The sequence below is a fragment of the Cryptomeria japonica genome, chromosome 11 (assembly GCF_030272615.1).
Source record: "Cryptomeria japonica chromosome 11, Sugi_1.0, whole genome shotgun sequence".
In the NCBI taxonomy this organism is placed as follows: domain Eukaryota; kingdom Viridiplantae; phylum Streptophyta; class Pinopsida; order Cupressales; family Cupressaceae; genus Cryptomeria; species Cryptomeria japonica.
Window position 1 is genome coordinate 579,039,013 of NC_081415.1, and position 19,259 is coordinate 579,058,271.

At 33.3% G+C, this 19,259-nt stretch overlaps 1 long non-coding RNA gene across 3 annotated transcripts; it reads left to right on the top strand.

Moving 5' to 3' along the window:
• The first annotated feature begins 2,923 nt into the window (after nt 1-2,923).
• Nucleotides 2,924-18,977, top strand: LOC131057071 (uncharacterized). Of its 3 annotated transcripts, none has more exons than XR_009108897.2 (5): nt 2,924-3,432; nt 4,451-4,567; nt 16,126-16,181; nt 16,263-16,338; nt 18,672-18,977. It is a non-coding gene; the product is annotated as an uncharacterized LOC131057071 (long non-coding RNA). The 3 variants fall into 3 exon arrangements; XR_009108893.2 differs by having other exon boundaries at nt 4,451-4,545; XR_009108895.2 differs by having other exon boundaries at nt 4,451-4,545; nt 16,282-16,338.
• The last annotated feature ends 282 nt before the right edge of the window (nt 18,978-19,259 follow it).

A 19,259-nucleotide genomic window follows, 5' to 3' on the forward strand; every position in this document is an offset into this window, starting at 1 on the left:
TTAAAATCCATTTTTATAAATAAAATATATTCCTTAATTCAATATTCAATGTTTAGTCCAAATTCAAACATCAAATTCTCTCATACAAATCCTTTCCTACCTTAATACTTAAAATAAAAATATAATTGAAGCCATGTTATCTTTAGGATTAGAGGACCTTTATATACAAACAAAATCTAAGGACCATTTATTTTCAACCACCTAAAATTGAGGAAACAATTCCACAAGGATATGAACAATGATACATTTCATTAAAGATAAAATGCTTGACCAATTTGTAATTTTTTTTAATGAGGGTTTAAAGAAGTTTACAAAAGAATTATTGTCATAATCAAAGTTCCAAAGAACCCACCAAGATGGGTACAACCATAATAAATCAAATCAAGGGATAGGAGAACCTTCTTGAGGTCAAGAATCACACCCGCCGAAAATAAACATTTATAAATTTGGTGTTAGAAATGTAATTTTATGGATAAGACTCCTAGAAAGACAATTTAAATTTTCTAATATACCAAATAATTCCTTGGTTGACATAGCCTTACATATTTTGAATTAGGACCTTACCAACCATATTGATGAAAGATGGATGATAGACAAGGACAAATGTTTAGTTGGCAAGAATTAGTAAAGAATTGACAACCTTTTGTGAAAAAACATGTATTAGATGCTATTTTTCCCAAATAAAAATTACAAATAATTAATACATTTAGCTGAATATAATGTTAAGCATTTGAGATTAACACTTCAATCCCTTGAAGTGACACCTTATCGAAGGCTAGTGTTGTACATCAATGGACTTAATGACCATTCAATAAGATATTCATTTTTTGGAATCTTGTACAATTAGGAAAGCTATGCAATAAGCATTACATATTGAGAAACGAAACACTAACAAAGGTGAAACAATAAGAGTAATTGAAAAAAATGTAACATCCTACTAGTAAAAACATGAACAAATTCTTTGACCTAAGAGAAAGAGAAAATACAAAATAGAATAAGTTCAAGGTGTGATAGCAAAGTGTCAAAGAGTCATAACTATTCTAGTAGTGAGAAGATAAATGAAGTTGAAGAAGAGGGAATAGTACTTGTAAAAGAACAAGATATAAAACTTAAGAATGAGGATTCTAAGGAAAAATAAAACACTACTATCTCCCTACAAGCATTGAATTAAATAAATACACTACATGGACTAAAATTAACTAGTAATATTAAAAATCAAAATGTGAAAGTGTTAGTTGATAGAAAGATAGCTCATGAGATCAATTTATTTATTTATCCAATCTCGAACTTCCAAGTCATGATAGATGATGGAAAACAACTCCCTTGTGGTGATAAATGTCATCATATTAAACTTCTAGTTGGAAGTTATCAATTAGATTAAAAAATGTTTGCTATCCCAATTAGGGGTGCAGATCTAGTTTTGGGTGGGAAATGGCTTAAACAATTGATAAAAATATATTTCAATTTTTAAGACTTATCCATGAATTTTAGTACACCTGGGTAAAATTATGATCTTATGGTATAAAATCGTCACCAAGTGTAATAATTAGATCCCAAAGGATAGAGAAATTGATCAAGAATATTTCTTATAATATAGGGGTTTGATTACAATTTTTAGAAGCAAGAGATGTGATAACTCACCTAAAAATTCAAGAAATAGTTAAACAACCTCAACATCGATTTTAGGAATCCAATGTTGCAGGTCTCTATTTAGAGACCATAGTAATGATATTAAATTAATATCAAGAAGCATTTTTCACATTAGACTGGTTGTAAGCTATAACTAAAATATTTTCACATTATAGAACTTTGTAAAGTGGCACAATTAGATTGTAATAATCCTTTTAAATGCAAGTTAAAAGAAGGTCCACACTTCTGAAATCACACAACTGATTGAAAATAAAATACATTGGACAAATAATTGAAGAAGCATAAATCTCCTTACTATAAGAGCTTATACTTTTCACAAATTCTTGGTTCAAAGTCATAACATTTTCAAAAGTTCAAAACAACAATGAAATGAGAAGGAGATGATAAAAAAAGAAAAGAAAAAGACGTAAACGGTCTCCAAACTGGAGTGAATTGGATGGAAGCGGAGTGGAGTGACAATTATCATCGGGAGCAACTCAAATTGCAATTATGGGAGGATCCAACCATCGATGTCCTGATGCATCTCAATGGTTGGATAGTTGTTGCCCTTCCTCTACAACCTCCATACCTCTTCCTTTCATGTAGAGGAAGTGGGTGCCTTGAGACAATTAGATTGTTAGCTATAACTTAAGTAAGAGAATGTACATGGATTTTAAAATCTTTTGAAAATCATTGTTGTCATTTCTATTCACATTTGAATCTTAAAAAACTTTGTATTGCTAATATTTTATTGTGTTCTATTTGAATTGCTAGAAATCTTTGACTTAGTTTTCTTATATTGTGTTCTTGAGAACAATGTTTGTTGATTTTTATTTATTTTGGTCAGGACAATATTGATAATCTTTCCAATAGTAGATTTTTTTGATTGATTAAGTTAAATAAAAAATCTTTGGATTTGTGTAGTTGTAGCATGTCTTTACTAATATTTAATCCATCAAACCATAAAACATCAATACCTCATTGTGCGTTGTTTCTAAGATTTAATGTTTTCTCCACTATTATTCTTATATGTGAAAAAATTATTAATCAATCATATATATATATATTATAACAAATCCACTATACATCTAAATATAAAAAATTGCTAATTAATATTATAAAAATCATGATATAAAAACCAAATTAGATACTAATTAAACAAATTAATACCTAAAATAATTTGTTTAAATATGTATCACTTGTTCATTAAATTAAACTAAAAACCATGGAGAGAATGTTGGAACCTCTTAACAGAAAAGAAAATTCAAATATCATGGAGCGGGTACCACTTTCACTAGCCGTTGGGAAAAAACATTTGGAGAAAATTCAAATGTAATGGAGCGGAAAACTAATTGGAGTAAACCATGGTATCGTACGGAGTTCACTTTAAAGGAGGGATCGTAATTATTAATGTGTTATTATTTCTGCACAGATGGAGTGAAAGTTGGGGCAAAGGCAGCCACAATTGTCTGTATCGCATCTGCATGTTTACCCTAACATTTGTTAGGTCAATTTTGTTTTATTTTCTGTCAATGCTTTGTTCTTCTTTGTTCTGTCTGTCTTTCTGTTATTTCTTTCATTATATTTTTTTTTTCCCAATACAATGTTTGTTCAATGCTTTGCCCTGTCTTTTCGTTATGCTGTTTTTTCTTTTTTTTTTGAAGAGTCTGTTTACAGTGTGCACACTGGTCTGTCTTTCATGATTTTTATCTATTATTTGTTTTTTTTACTTTTCGTGTGGTAGAAGATGAAGAAGAAATGAAAAAGAGGAGGAGCAGAATAAGGGAAAAAATCTTCTTCCAGGTAATTCTTCTAGATTATTTTTCTTATATGTAGTAGTGACAGAGTAGAGGATTTGTTTACCATTTCAAAATGAATTGGAATCACAGATTTTCTTATGAAAACTAATGCATCGTTTGACCTCTTAGAATGAATAGGAGTCCAGATCTTCCTATTAATTATCTTTACTATAAAAATTAATGGATTGTTGCCCTACCTGAATGAATAGATTGTGTATATAGACAGTTGATTATAGTAAGAAATATAATCATAATAAGAAATAGCCCTCTCTCTTTGGAGCTGTCAGCCCTAGTTTATTTATCTTTAGTATTATTATCTTTATTGATTTTGGTATGGCTTGCCTACTCTTCATGGTGTTACCATGACAGTGATGGGCATTACATTTTAGATATATGATATAATTTAATGTTTTGATATAATTAGTGATTTTTCTTATAGGTAGCAGAGGTAGAGTAGAGGATTTGTTTATCCCGAAAAATGAGTTGGAATCCCGGGTTGTTTGCCCTCCTAGAATGAATAGGAGTCCCATATCTTCCTATTAGTTAATCTTCATTATATAAACTAATGAATTGTTGCCCTACCTAAATGAATAGATTGTGTATATATGGACAATTAGATAATAATGATAAGAAGTATCCCTCTACCCTTGAAACTGTCAGCCCTGGTTTATTTATCCTTAGCATTATTATCTTAATTGATTTTGGTATGGATTGCCTACTCTCCATGGTGTTACCGTGACAGTGGTGGGCGTTAAATTTTATATATTCGATATAATTTAATGTTTTGATGTAACTAGTATTCATCTAATATTCATTGATTTTTTTAATTTCTTTTTATCTTGGTATAATTTAATGTTTAAAATATAAATTTATAGATAAAATGTTTTAGATCTGACCACTTTAAAGAATGTTTTCCTTTTAATCTTTAAATTTTCAGAATATATATTATTTTTGTTGGAAATAATATGCTTTGGTCTGTTTTAATTTCTAATAAATTGACTCATGTTTATTTTTATGTTCAGCTTGTCATGGTACTGACAATGGATTCATTGGTGGGACCATTTCTCAGAGGAGGCCTTGCTAAGCTCTTCATGACTCCCTCTGAACCCACTCACAGGTGAGCAACATCATCAACTTAGGTTTTTCTTTTTCCTTTTCCTTTTTAAAAACTTAGGGTATATAGTTTTGTCTTTTGCATGTATTTTTTTTATCTTCCCACATTCTTACTGCCTAGAACTTGTCTTCATGACTATGAGGCTTTCGTCTCTTGACTGTCTCTGACTTCTAATAAGGGTCATTGTGTTTTTCTAATAGTAATAGTGCCATAGTCTTTCTTGACCATCATTTGGCTTTAATATTGAGACTAGTTTTGATAGGGTTTTGACAACTTCCAAAGAGGGCAGTGAAACCCTTACAAATTCTAATAGAGACCTTTGACTATCATACACCTTCCTTAATATTAACAATCCATTGTGTTAGTCTACTCAATATATTAATGTGACTTGGCAATTGGCACTATCCTCTACTTGGACTATGCATGTCAGAGAAAGTGTCATACTTATTTGCAATGTAATAGCACAAATGACCTTGCTTACCAACAACTAACAGTGGCCTGTGAGATATTTAAATTCATAATATCACTATCACTTCTTTTGTTGACATTCATCTTCCATATTAAGGCTCAAAACCTTTATCAATGATTTTGACTACTTTTTCTCACTGCATCTTGAAATTAGAGAACTCTACCTAGTTCCTTGACGATATCTAGTGATCTCTACTAGGGGGTGGATTTGGAAGATAACCATTTGGGTTCCAACAAAACTTTTGTCTTCATGACTGTGATTGCCTTTAGTGTGTGTCACTTGAGTCATTCTACTCTTTTGCATGCATTCATAGGCTGTTCAACATCCTTTGAATGATAGCAGTAAGGAACAAAATCTTTTCATCCTTAAGAATGCTTCATTTCTAACCCTTTTTCATTCACAAACACCACTATTATATAGTGTAGAAGCCCTTTTGTATCATCACTGAGCTATCATGTGTCTTCTATAGTGCACTTGTTCTTGCTACAATATTGGCACTTAACTGTCCTGTCATAAAGATCTGCCTTGTTTATCCCTATCTCGTGAGAATTCTTTGATGTCTCTTGAGTGTTCTAGATTGACCTGTGAGCATTGTCCATAACTGAAATTTGATAATATTTATCTTCATACTGTTGTCTTGGACACATGCCATATGACTGTATTCCTTATAGTCAACATGCCTTTCCAACTTGATCACTTTGAGCACTCCATATCCCTAAGCATTTAACCACCTTGCATTACTTAAAAGGTTGTCATCTTTGCAAGACCGTTTTATAACTGTGTTAATAGATCTCTGTTCAGACCTTCAAAATTGAATGTTAATTACTATCCTTATTATTTGTGTTTGGTGGATATATATGTATACCTTTTCTTGATCTATTGTTATACATATTGGATCATTGTCATCTAAAACATGCTTTACTTTCATATGGAAATCCTTGAGCTTGAACTTCAAAGGTCCTTATACCGTCTTCTATTAACTACGTGTACCAAAAAGTAGTCAATGTAGAAAAAATTAAGAAAACATGAGAAAATTATTGTGAACACTTCAAAACATGCTCATGTTGTGGCTTGGGAATACCAAGCCATAACACAATTATGTTATGTAGCTTTTATAATCCATTATTGTGAACACTTCAAAACATGCTCATGTTGTGGCTTGGGAATACCAAGCCATAACACAATTATGTTATGTAGCTTTTATAATCCATTTCCATTGTTTTTTAAATACGCTTGCATTATGTTGAGCACAAAACACAAGTGTATTTTATGCTCAACATAATGGGAGCATGTTTTTGAAACATGAAAACACAAAAAAAACTAAGGCCTCGTTCTGCAATTATGTTTTGTGCTCAAATAATGGGAGTGTATTTTTGAATCATAAAAATGCATAAAAAACTAGGCCCTCATTTGGAATTGTAATGTTGTAAATTATATACCCTTTACAATTTAATTCTATGTTTAGCACCCATTTTGAAGATAACTTGTTTGATTTGGTGCAAATATGTTCAAGCTGGGTCTAGATTGGCAACACTTGTCTCACCCCTTAGTGCCTCACAGCTTGTCGCTTTAAATATAGGTTTTACTGTAGCTATATGGCTAATGCTATAATGCTCATCTGAATAGTTGTATGTTATCAACTATCAAGATTCAACTATGAATTGAGAAGAGTTTGGTAAAATCTAGAAAGAACCCTTTAGGATATATTTGGGTTTCTTAGTTTTTAATTTTTGTTGAAGAGTGTGCACACATGCCGATGTATCAAAGGACAACTGATTTTGAATATAATTTTGTGAGTAATAAGTAGTGTAGAAAGTATCATGTAGTGTAATCTAAGAGATCTCGAGTTCCTTCTTCTCAAGTATTGTGTTTGCAGTTTGTTTATGTTTATAATATGACAGAATGAAATTTCTATAAGAGCTGTCCAGTGTTAATTGGAAGAGAATAGGTAGTTTTTTCAATTCATTCCCAATATATCTTATTGAATATTTTATCATTTATATTGTTGTAATTGCTTTACATTCTTATTGAAACATTGAGAAATTGTGATAGAAGAAGTACCAAATGTAAAAAGGAAAGAACTACATTAAATAAGAGTTTGCATCCGTAGCATGGATCTCTAAAAGATAAGATGTATTGATTTGTGAGCAAAAGTAGGAATACATTAAGGCATAAGCATTGTTGTTGTAGATTTGCATATGATATGTCAAACTATTAAAGGTACTGTATCTCATTTTTAAGACACTTGTCAATGAGATTTTAGTATTTTACTAGCTGAGCATGAAAACCATGTGAAAATAGCTTGAAGAAACATGATTGTAGATGGAGGTGATAACATATGTGGCTGCTTGTAATTTCTTTCCAGTTGTATTGGTCGGATATTGTGTAAACTAATAGAAATGGATGCAATGAACATTTTGATTATGAAGGAAGAATGCAATATATATAAATGAAAGTCAGTTAGATGAGTAATTGACCAGACCATGCATACTCGACCAACCAACAAACAACCTTATGCTAATAATAATGTATTATTATTAACATCATATAATGATTTAATAGATTATTAATAATTATATAAGTATTATAATACTCCAACAACTCAACCCTCATTACATCATTTTCTCAAGAGTACAAATCAAGAAGGTATGAAAATCTTTGAACTTCACTATGGTAAGAGGTTTGGTAAAGATTTCAGCACCTTGCTCTTGAGTGGAACATTATTAGAGTTGAATGTTTGATTATTGGACATGTTTGATTATTGGACATGCTCATAGGCAGTGGCACTAAATCTCATTGTGTTTAGTGTGCTTAGAAAAAGATGGATTATGGACAAGCTTGTGTTTCAAAATTGTTGTAGGTCGTGTTTCAATTACACCCATTTTTTCCAAGATGCAATAACCATATTGCTCCACCTGTAATGTAATATTTTGCTTGTGGAAGAGTGAGGAACAATGGTTTTCTTTTTACTCCAAAGTTGATCCAAAAAGGAAACAAAGCTTGAAGTAGACTTTTTGTCATCCAAAGTTCTTGCGTAGTTTGCATCTGCATATCCTTGCAAAGAAAAATGTTCATCTCTTTGGGTGCACTAGAATCAACATACCAACCAGGTCTTTTAGAAGTGGAGGTTTGAGTCTCCACAACATACAAAAGATATTCTTCATTAAGATCACCTATCGAAGTAACATTTCCATGTTTCTTTTGCTTTTATTTTGTCAACAGGGATTCTTCTTTTTGCTCCCCGGAGAATTATGATGTGGCTTTTGTTGGCATGATTCACCATAGGCAAAAGAATTGTATGAGCATTCTTGGAGATTGTGCCCCTTCTTTTCACAAATGAAATATTTTTTAATTTTTTGTGTAGATGTATTTTCATGTTTGGATTTTGATGAAATTGATGTTTTTCCCTTTTGTTGAGATGTGAGAGTTTGATTGTCTAGACAATTTGAGTTTTCATCATGAATTGCCTCTTCTTGTTGAAAATGATTCCTTTTTGTTAGCCACTTTGAGATAAGTGACAAAAAAGTAAAAGGTAGGGGCAATGCTCTCAAGAGTCAAGGCAATGGGCGCAAGAGAGTTGTCTAATACTATTTCCCCTAATGCTTGTAATGATGTCTTTAGTATTGCAACTTTTCGGAAAAATTCTCCAATTTTTCACCATTTTACATTTGCAACCATTGAAATTGATGCTACAAGTGGAGGATTTGATTTTGGTTCTTGGATTCATGTTCTTCAGATAATACGAAGCCTCAATGGTAGTTGTGGTTGTTTGGATGTGAGGTTAAACGTTATTTTAAACACCAAAGAATATTATTAGTTTTGCCTTATGATATTGTTTTTGCTCATCTTTGACTTGTGAGCTTTAGGTGACCCTTCCAAAAACTACATCCTACAAATTTTCTAACTCAAGCTTGGACTTCAGTTTTCCAGTCTGAATATTTATCACTTCAGAGCAATTGAGAATTTGAAATCATTAATTCGGAGCACTAGAAGCTATTTTTATTTGAATGAGGGGGTCCTTAACTCTCCAAAAAGAAAATTTCAAGGTGAACCTGATAAACATTGTTCAATAAACTATAACATAGTAATCATATTTTTTTCCAGGAACTACCATAACATTTGGAACATGGCTGCAACTCCTTTGTATCGTGATAATTCATAAACAAGTGCAGGTACCCCATGGAATTGCACAGTGTGCTGCAGATCTTTCCTGGAATTGCTTGTTTACATACCCATATCCAACACGTTTCATACTCATTTTTGGGCAGTCTTTTGAATGATTTGATAACAGAGTTAGAAACAGAAAATAAATCAAAATCATAAATGTTTGTCCATGGATAAGCCACAATGAATTCCCAAACTAAATAAAATTGTTACGTTTCAAAAATAGTATTAATATTGAATTTCACTATGAGAGCCATTTTATTAGTTTTGGAGTTGAACATGAAGAGATATTTCATAAAATAAGAAAGAATTCAAAACTTCAGCAAAAATGCTGTGGAATGGTTGATATTGTAAAAAAAGGAATATAGTTGATGCAGAATGGTTCAAAGTGTAAAAAACAGAGTATAGTTGATTAGGAAAGTAGTCAGTTGATTATTCTCCCATTGTAAGATTAGGCAATTAGTGCCCTTTGGCTACCACCCAAGTGTTGGGTATGGCCTTTGGTTGCATGTATTTAGATCCTTGTAACTTGTGTCAAATAAAATTCCTCTTTTATCTCTATTTTGCATGGATTTGACCTCTTGGATCGACTTTGTTGAGATATCTTGCAAAAGAAGTCTCAAAACTGCTCATAACTAAAGGTGAACTTTCTGATAGCCACTTTGGCTCATGTGTGACCCATGTGGGGTCATTAACTGTTGTAGAACTGCTGCAAACACTTCAAAAATCTCCTCTCTTTTGGCTTGAGCTAATAAAAGAATTTAAAACTCCATTATTTGCTTCTTGGACTAATGATGCATGCTTGTGAGGTCATAAATTATGTCAAAACTCATGCATTCTCTTCATAAACTCAGTCTTCGAGTTTGACTCAACTTCCTTGAGAGGAATATTAAGGTATTAAAATTTTTGCTTTGTCTATGACTACTAAACAACCTTTTCTCTGTCACTTAATCGTATTAGCAAATGATCAATCCTTGTCTGAAAACTGTGAAGCTCTAGGAATCACTGTTATTCCTCTTTTATGCCTACTGCTTACTGCATTCTTTCATCTTCCATAGGTTATGACAGTGGGATAGGTCTTGGAGAAAGACCTCTTCCTTCCTATTATAACTAACCCTCAAGGGTTTCAAACTTACAAAAGCAAAAGAATAACCTAACTCTTTCCTAATGACTGCAAATTGCCTGATTGGACTGTCATGGCTGCTATTTGATATGTTATTGTCACAAGACTGCCATGCCCTTTTTGTAGACATCTCTAACTTATGCTATGTACCACTGTGTATGCAACTTGCTCTTGTCATGAACAAGGGCTTATTCTCTGTTTAAGTTATTCACTGGCTTTGACATTCTTGAATGTGTGCCTTTGATCATGGACTGCACTTTTACTGATTTTGATCTCTTTGAAGTAATGTGTTGACAGAGATTTTTTGTATTTCCATAATACTGAATATTGTCTTTGATTGGCACAGAAATTTGTTTTCCTTTTCATGTTATCCCTGCACTAGACTATTGCAAGATCACTGCCATCTTATCTCGAGTTCAACACCATCTAAGATCTTATGACCATTGGTTAGGTCAATCTACAATTGCAATGAATTATATTAATACTATGACTGCACCACTTCAAGATGTAGCTTCAATATCTCTGCTCTTTATAATGTTACCTTTCCTATGCTTTGTATTGGCTCCACAAGAAGGGACTGCCCTTGTGATGTTAGACTGTGAATGCTCTCCGTTGTAGGTCTTCTTTATTAGACTGATCTTTCATCATTCTGGGCGGCTTAATTACTCTTCTTTATTTAGATCTTTATGAAGACTGCTCTTACACTTGACTGTGAATCAAATGGCTAAGACAGTCCACTGCTCTATGACAGCTATAACTACCTTGACTGCCCATTTTCTTTGACTCACAACCTTATTCTTTACTGTACACTTACTATTCATTGTCCTTTGACTATTGCAAGGTTACAAAGAAAGAGCGTATGCCACCTTTGTTATTTGTGAACTCTGTGGCCTACCTTGATCTTGATATGTTGTTCATGCATGCTTCAATAGGGCTTCCACTGCTCTATTTGCATTTATTCATTGTATTGAATACTCTTTATACATCTATGAATTAACCCACTGCAACTTTGTGTTTGAACCTTGAACAATACACTATGCTTCCTGTGATGTCTCATGTTTTGAAGATGACTGCACTCTTTGAATGTGTGCCTTTGATCATGGACTGCACTTTTACTGATTTTGATCTCTTTCAAGCAATGTGTTGACAGAGATTTTTTGTATTTTCATAATACTGAATATTGTCTTTGATTGGCACAAAAATTTGTTTTCCTTTTCATGTAAGCCCTGCACTAGACTATTGCAAGATCACTGTCGTCTTATCTCGAGTTCAACACCATCTAAGATCTTATGACCATTGGTTAGGTCAATCTACAATTGCAATGAATTATATCAATACTATGACTGCACTTCAAGCTGTAACTTCAATATCTCTGCCCTTTATAATGTTACCTTTCCTATTCTTTGTATTGGCTCCACAAGAAGGGACTGCCCTTGTGATGTTAGACTGTGAATGCTCTCTGTTGTAGGTCTTCTTTATTAGACTGATCTTTCATCATTCTGGGTGGCTTAATTACTCTTCTTTGTTTAGATCTTTATGAAGACTGCTCTTACACTTGACTGTGACTCAAATGGCTAAGACAGTCCACTGCTCTATGACAGCTATAACTACCTTGACTGCCAATTTGCTTTGACTCACAACCTTATTCTTTACTGTACACTCACTATTCATGGTCCTTTGTCTATTGCAAGGTTACAAAGAAAGAGGGTATTCCACCTTTGTTATTTGTGAACTCTGTGGCCTACCTTGATCTTTATATGTTGTTCATGCATGCTTCAACAGGGCTTCCACTGCTCTATTTGCATTTATTCATTGTATTGAATGCTCTTTATACATCTATGAATTAACCACTGCTACTTTGTGTTTGAACCTTGAACAACCCACTATGCTTCCTGTGATGTCTCATGTTTTGAAGATGACTTCACTGTTTCAACCTCTTTTAGGTTCACAACTCTTGATCTCTGTACCCCTTACTGCATTGTGACTGTAGTCTCAGATTTTTCTGCTCTGGCCATGATCCTTGAAGCTTTATGCTATGGGCTGTCTTAAGAGGACTCAATCCTCTGCTTTTCATTGGAGTCTCTTTTGTCTTGACAAACCCTTAAGGTTTGATTTGTGAATGACTGCTCTGACATATATGACTGAGACTGCTCTTTTGGGCGTTCTATCCTTCACCAGTGCTCAAAGACTTCTGTTCTTTTATTTTAGTGTTTGTTTTCTTTTATAGCTTGCTCTGATCACTGTTATGAACATCACAGTACCAATGGTGAGTGGATTTAAATACTTCATCTAGTGACCTGTGACTGAAGATCTTGTTCTCTGTCAGGTTCCATTATGGACATTATGATTTGGCATTACTCTTATAACTGTCTTTTGTATTATGTGCATGGTGTTGGAGATGGCTATTATTGTGACCTTCATAGATGACAAGAGAAACAATCTGAGACTGTTCTTTTATTGATGACAGCCTTCGTAGTCTCTGCAAACTGTCATAGGTGACTACTCTTTTGATATACTTTTGCACAAATTCACTGTGAATGGTGGTGAATGATCATCTTTTAGCAGCAAATCTTTCGTGGCCTTATTAACCATTATTTTGTAATTGCTCTATACCAAAGCCTTGTGATTTGCTTCTGACCTTGATGACTGCTATCATGAACCCTGTCTATGTCTTGTCATCATAGTATTTTCCTTCTTGAAGATGAACGTATTTTCATGATGAGCTTCACTCATGCCATGGTCATCATAGTGTAAATGACTAACATTGCATGCTTATTGCCATCACTGCTATTATGAGGTCTGAGAACTCCCATAATAGATGCCCACACAGTCCTTTTCACTGATTATTTGATGCGACTGTGATTGGGTTTATATTTTGTATTGCTTTTGCATATGATGCCCACACAGTCTTTTTCACTGATTATTTGATGCGATTGTGACTGGGTCTTGACAGTGGAATGAATCACCGTATTGCTGCTACTGGGTGTCTTCATGACTGTTATAGAACTTATTTACAGTACTATGACTGTGCTTTGCTGCTAAGGCTGCCTTTGTCTTAAGAGCTTTGGATCTCTGAGTCCAACATAATGAATGCCTTCCTGGGAGTGTCTTGATGAAGGAAGTACAAAAACCCCTTTCACAATGTCATTCATCCTCCTTCGACTATCCTCCTGATACTCGGATGAGATGAACATGTATCTTGATATTGGTCTTGAAGACCTTGTCCCCTGAGGTTTGGACTCCAATCTTCTTGCATGACTGTGTTCTTTGCTCCCCATGAAGGTTGTTCTGAACTATATATCAGTCTTTATCATTATCAACACATGTCATCAATGTTATTTCTGTATAGGCTTTGGGAGAGACTTTGGCAGCCTTTCCTTCACCGTTTTCAACCTAAACTCACTGTCTTTTTAGGCTTGAAAAATATCTTTATACTCAGATTTGCCATAAAAGAAACCCTACCATGCATGCATTCTCAGATTTTGATAAAATTTCTGTCCTATGTCTATGAGGATTATATGACTGCAATTGACAATAAATGACTGTAACTCTATCATTTTCTCAGCTTTTGATGATTTTTTATCAAAAAAAAGTTGCTCTCCATTGTAGCACTGCATCTGCATTACAATCTCATAGGATTGATGGCTTTTAGATTATCAAATATGACTGTCATGAACCCAGACCAAAAGCTTCTCCTTGTGATTGCACTGTGCATCTTTGCAAGACTATGGGATGATTTCTCTGGACCTTCAACTTTTATGGACCTCCAGCTTCTGTATCTATCTGTGCTTTGGTTCTCATATTTATTCCTCTGGGTCTCTCCATTGTAGGCTACTCTGTGACATTAATGGCTGATTTGAGATTGTATATACCCTTCTAGCCGCTATGACCTAGTTGCCCTTAGGGTTTGAATGCATTTTACATATGGCTGCTCCAAGCTTTTTCCTGAGAATAATCTGCTGATGAATATATGATTCTTCTGCTCTGAGGTTCTTTTCTCAGGGCCCAACCCTTGCTCTTCAAATGTGAAACACTCTATAAAAACCCTGAGAATGACTGAAACCATTACAAGATCTGCCATGGTTTATCATTGGGATTCAATCTTGATAGGAATAAGATTCTCAATCTAAGATTGCACAAGGTTATGATCAAGACTTTAAACAAAATATAAAAGAAAATACACCTCATGTGATTTATAGGGCAACATGCATGTGCTTTATTGACAACTAGGAGTGCATGTATTTAGATCCTTGTAACTCGGTTATCTACACCACATCTGTTCATTTATGTGTATGCATTTCTGGTACATAGAACAATATTATTTACAAAATATACTTTGATGGGTGCTACTAGAACTTTATAGAGTAAACTCATCTCTTCTGTTTGAGTTTGAATATCAGGTTAGAATTTAGAGGAATGAAGCATAAGAACGAATGAATGAAGACTTAATTAGAGACCTGATCACGGGTAGACCTCAATATACAGGATTTCTAATATCTTTCTTTACATCCCTTTGTTATAAATTTATATTGTTGTCCAATTGCTAAATGATCCCTAGAAAAGCATCGCACCTGCCTGTAATGTGAGGCCCTTAAAACGGAAAGTGGAGACGCATTGACCCTTTATTTAGGTTGAAATATTTAATCTGTTATTTGAGAATATGGATTTTCACAGAGAGGCATTTGTTGGATTTGTTATGGATAATTTGTGTCAAATTATTGTTATTGCTATTTAATTAGGTTTTACAGCTGGGAAGGTGTGCTTGTGGTTCATTTTACTTATTATCGGTTTGTTGGCTTGAATAATTATAATTTTCAATTGAGGCTTTGGACAAGGAGGCACTTGTTGGTGCTATTCTGCATGGTCTGGATTGAATTATTGTTATGGTTATTTTTTTTGGTATTAATATTTACAGCTTGGAACATGTGTTTCTGGTTCATTTTAGTGGTTTTTGTTTTGTTGGCTTTATTATTGCTATTTAGAACAAGGATTTGCATGGAGAGGCATATGTTGATGGTGTTCTGGATAATTTGGGCTGTGTATATTTTTACTGTTAGTTGGTAGGTTTTGCAGCTTGGAAGGCATGCTTGTGGTTTTGTAATTTTCTTACTGTTTTTGGTTTTTACTCAGTGATTAATTATAGGAACAATGGGCCTAGCATCTGAGTCACTGTAGACTTACTGCACCATTTTGCAATAGAAAACAAGGAAATCCATGAAGTGTGTTAGATTCATCTAGATGTAACTGCCAGTTGAGGGAGTCATACAATCAACATGACTTCCATTTATAACTTGTGAGATTCTACACCTCTTGATATTTCAACCACCTTTTAACGGCCCACTAGGTTCATGTACCGTACTGTCTCATGACTATGACTGTCATAAACAATAAGGCCACATATTATCTTGGAAGATGTGACCCTTTTGATCCTTACTGTGATATTTTTTGTTATCTTGAGTTTATCTTGAATTTAGAAGGAAACCTCATAGAATGAAACCTTGTCTTCCATAACTAGACTCCTCCATACCCTGCTCACTGTACCATGATAAACTTTTGTTGACTTCAGATAAAGTCTACATCCCAAAACAATAGAAAACAAATAAAAATTTATAATGTGCAAATGTACAAGCTCTACTAACTAATATTGATTAAATTTTAAATTACATAGTTGACAATGGAATAGCAAGACCAAATCAAGTATACAAACCCAAATCAAGTGTGTAAAAATACAACATGATGCATTTAGGCTTGTGGCTTTCTTTTTCATTTTTAACTTCTCTTTTTAAGTTTTGAAAATTTATTAGGTGGATGTGATTATTTTGGTCAGGGGAAAATCTTGTGGAGTGGGACGTCTTACTTCTTGGTAAATCACAAATGTTTTAGGTTAGTGTTAAGATATATTCTGTTTTTATAAGCATTTTTTTATTAAGTTTTGGAATGTTATGATTGACAATCAGCTATTAGGATTGTTTGTGGGTTATAGTAACACAAAGAAGCTGCAATCATTGAAGTTGACATGAAAGATTACAAACGGGACTTGGTATGTACATTTGTCTAATGTTTTAGATTGTTTTCATGATCAATTTGTGTGACTACCATAATTTGTTCTATGCATTTCTTTTATATATCTACCCTTTTCTATGATAAAATTTTGAGTATAATTTTATAGATTTGGGATCTTTAATGTTGGTATACATTTAATTATGTTTTTCTTTGAATATGAATGCTATGCTTAGTTCTATGTGTATACCCACCCTTTTTCTATGGTATGCATTTCATTGAAGGTTGTCTTTTTGTAGGCTAATTCTAGAAAAATCAGAAACGAATAAGCAGAGAAATTTTTCTAGCGTTTGACATTGGACTTGTGGCTAGATTTTTCAAATTACTTTACATTCCTGTCCACATGTTAAGAGTAATGAAATCACATTATGTTTTCTAGTTGGTTGCCTAATTTTTATTGGGTTTTCTATGTGATGTATAGGTGACTCTTTACGACAGTTAGTTTGTTAGAGTCTATTATGTCAATCATTAAGCATTATTCATTTATTGTGGTATTATCTTCTCCACCCAATTTTACTTTGATAACATAATACATTTGGAGATGACTTGTCTTCTTCCATGATTACAACTACAAATTCTACTAGCTACTTTGGTTAATTTACATTCTTAATCTTGGATAACCTACTAAGCAAAATAAAACTAGGAATTACAATAAAAACATCATTCCTATTCATTTTCCTCCCACTCTCCTCTTCAGAGGCATGAGCATTTTCAAAAAATTACAGTGAAAAGATTTCAAACTTGTATCAACTGTTGGGAAAGTTGGACTTGTGTAGTAGTTGCATGTATTTCAATAGTCATTTCACCAGGAACTCCCCTACTTTCTTGGATAGCTATTGTTGCTCCATTATTTTTGTGCATGTAAATAATATGGGAACCTGCTCTACCAGTGATTGCATTGGCATATGAAAGTGAATTTGCATTTGCTAAGTCACCTACAAAACAATCCCACAAACTTCCAATAGTTGTAGACTTAACCTTCCATATAGTTTTATCTTACTAAAGAAAAAGTAGTTGTAATTGTCCTGATAAAATATTGTAGTAACCTAAAAACTGTTCTACAAACACACCAGCTTCCCCCAAGGGATGGATCTCTACTATACACAGATTATCCATGGTGAGGTTGAGAATCCAAAGGAGGAAGATCAGAGGGAGGATAATAACTTTCATGATGGAGAAGAGGCAAATATTGAGAAACCTTCCCAAGTCCAGTGCCCTCGCCACTAGGCAAAAAACTACTATGACTGATGTGGTACGTAATCTTCAATCTATGACTGCTTTGCATCATCCTCTAATAATAAGCATCATTTACAACTAAAATCATCAAAACACTTTCATCGTGACTTTTATCTGTTTTTATTGGCTAATACAGTAGAGTGGTAATACCTCTCCTTGCACAATTTTTCCTTCTTCCTTCCACACAAATAATCTTCTCTTCCTTCTTGACCACACAACACTTCTCTCTAATTTCTCTCTATCTCTCTCTGCTATTGTTTAACACACTTATATTAATATTGATTAAGAAGTAGGGTAGAATCATAATGTAAGTTGTGTTATTATTCAGTGTTTGTGTATTTTGCCAAAGGGATCTTGATTGGACAACTTAGGTATTGTCACTACTTCAACTTGAATTACAACCTAAGTGGGCCTAATGGAGAAGGTTGTGTGCTCAATAGAAGGTTCAAATTTGGAGTTGTGTGAAGGATGTATGCCTCATTGAATAGTGTATAAGGTGTGTGATGTGGGGTTGAAGAATAAGGGTCTTGGACATTAAATTGGCATCACATGAAACTCATAACAAATTGTATATCTTTGTTAGTAAAGACTTAACAAACTACGTTAACCTTTACTTTTATATCATAACTTGATTACAATGAAACAAGTAGCTATTTAAATGTGTTAGAAAATTAAAAGAATTCTAGTATTATGGTCTAAAATAGGGTATGTAGGTACATTTTGGTTTGTTTTGAGGTGAATGCCATAATTTCATCAAGTTCATCTCCAAGATTGTTGAACATGAAATGGTTGTTAGGGATGCAAAACATTTTTATAATTCAAGAATGGATATTGTGAAGAATGCTGGTCATAGCACCTTGATTGAGGTTGTCCCTTATTCCTCTAAAAATATTGAAGAAACAAAACATGGTAAAGAAAGCTTATAAATGTTCCAGTTCAAACTCAAATTCAAACAGTTTTCTATTTTTGTTTGTTTGTGATAATTGTAACATGCGTGAATCTTTCAACATTCTATATTTCATTATCATTTTTGCTTGCTGCATTACATTGACTAATTTATGGTTGAATTTGTATCAGGATGGTAGCATGTTGTAGCAAAAAAACTGCAGTTTGATAAATTGGGCTAAGCAGCTATATTGGGTTGAGCGACTATATGAACTCATCTTTTTCAACATGATGTATTCGAAACAGCAAGAGATGGAATTAGGCTTAAATCATTTATGTAGTTATATTTTGGTCAAGCATATTGCCTTGATGGCATTGTAATATGTACAAATATAGTGTTTAATAAAAAAAATATTGGAAGGGGTTAAAATCCCTTTCTCACGACTGAAAGGAATAGTCATTGGCCATGATTATTCCTTGAGGTCGTGTTTTCTGATAGCTTAAAGAATGGTTGATAGGCCAAGGCCCAAGGCCATTCTTTAAGGTTTGTGTCTTGTTTTTTTTGGCATTCTTTTTATTAGTTTAATTTTTATTTAAGAATTTATTAATTTTGATTCAACACTAAAGTTAAAAAGCACAAATTTGAAAATAAACTTATTGCTTACTCACAATGTAATCCCCTTTTTAAATGTTTTATGAATCATTTATAAAATAGCGCACAAAGGATAATCATAAATAACCCTTATAAAAGCAAAATTTATTCACTTTATGAATGCAATT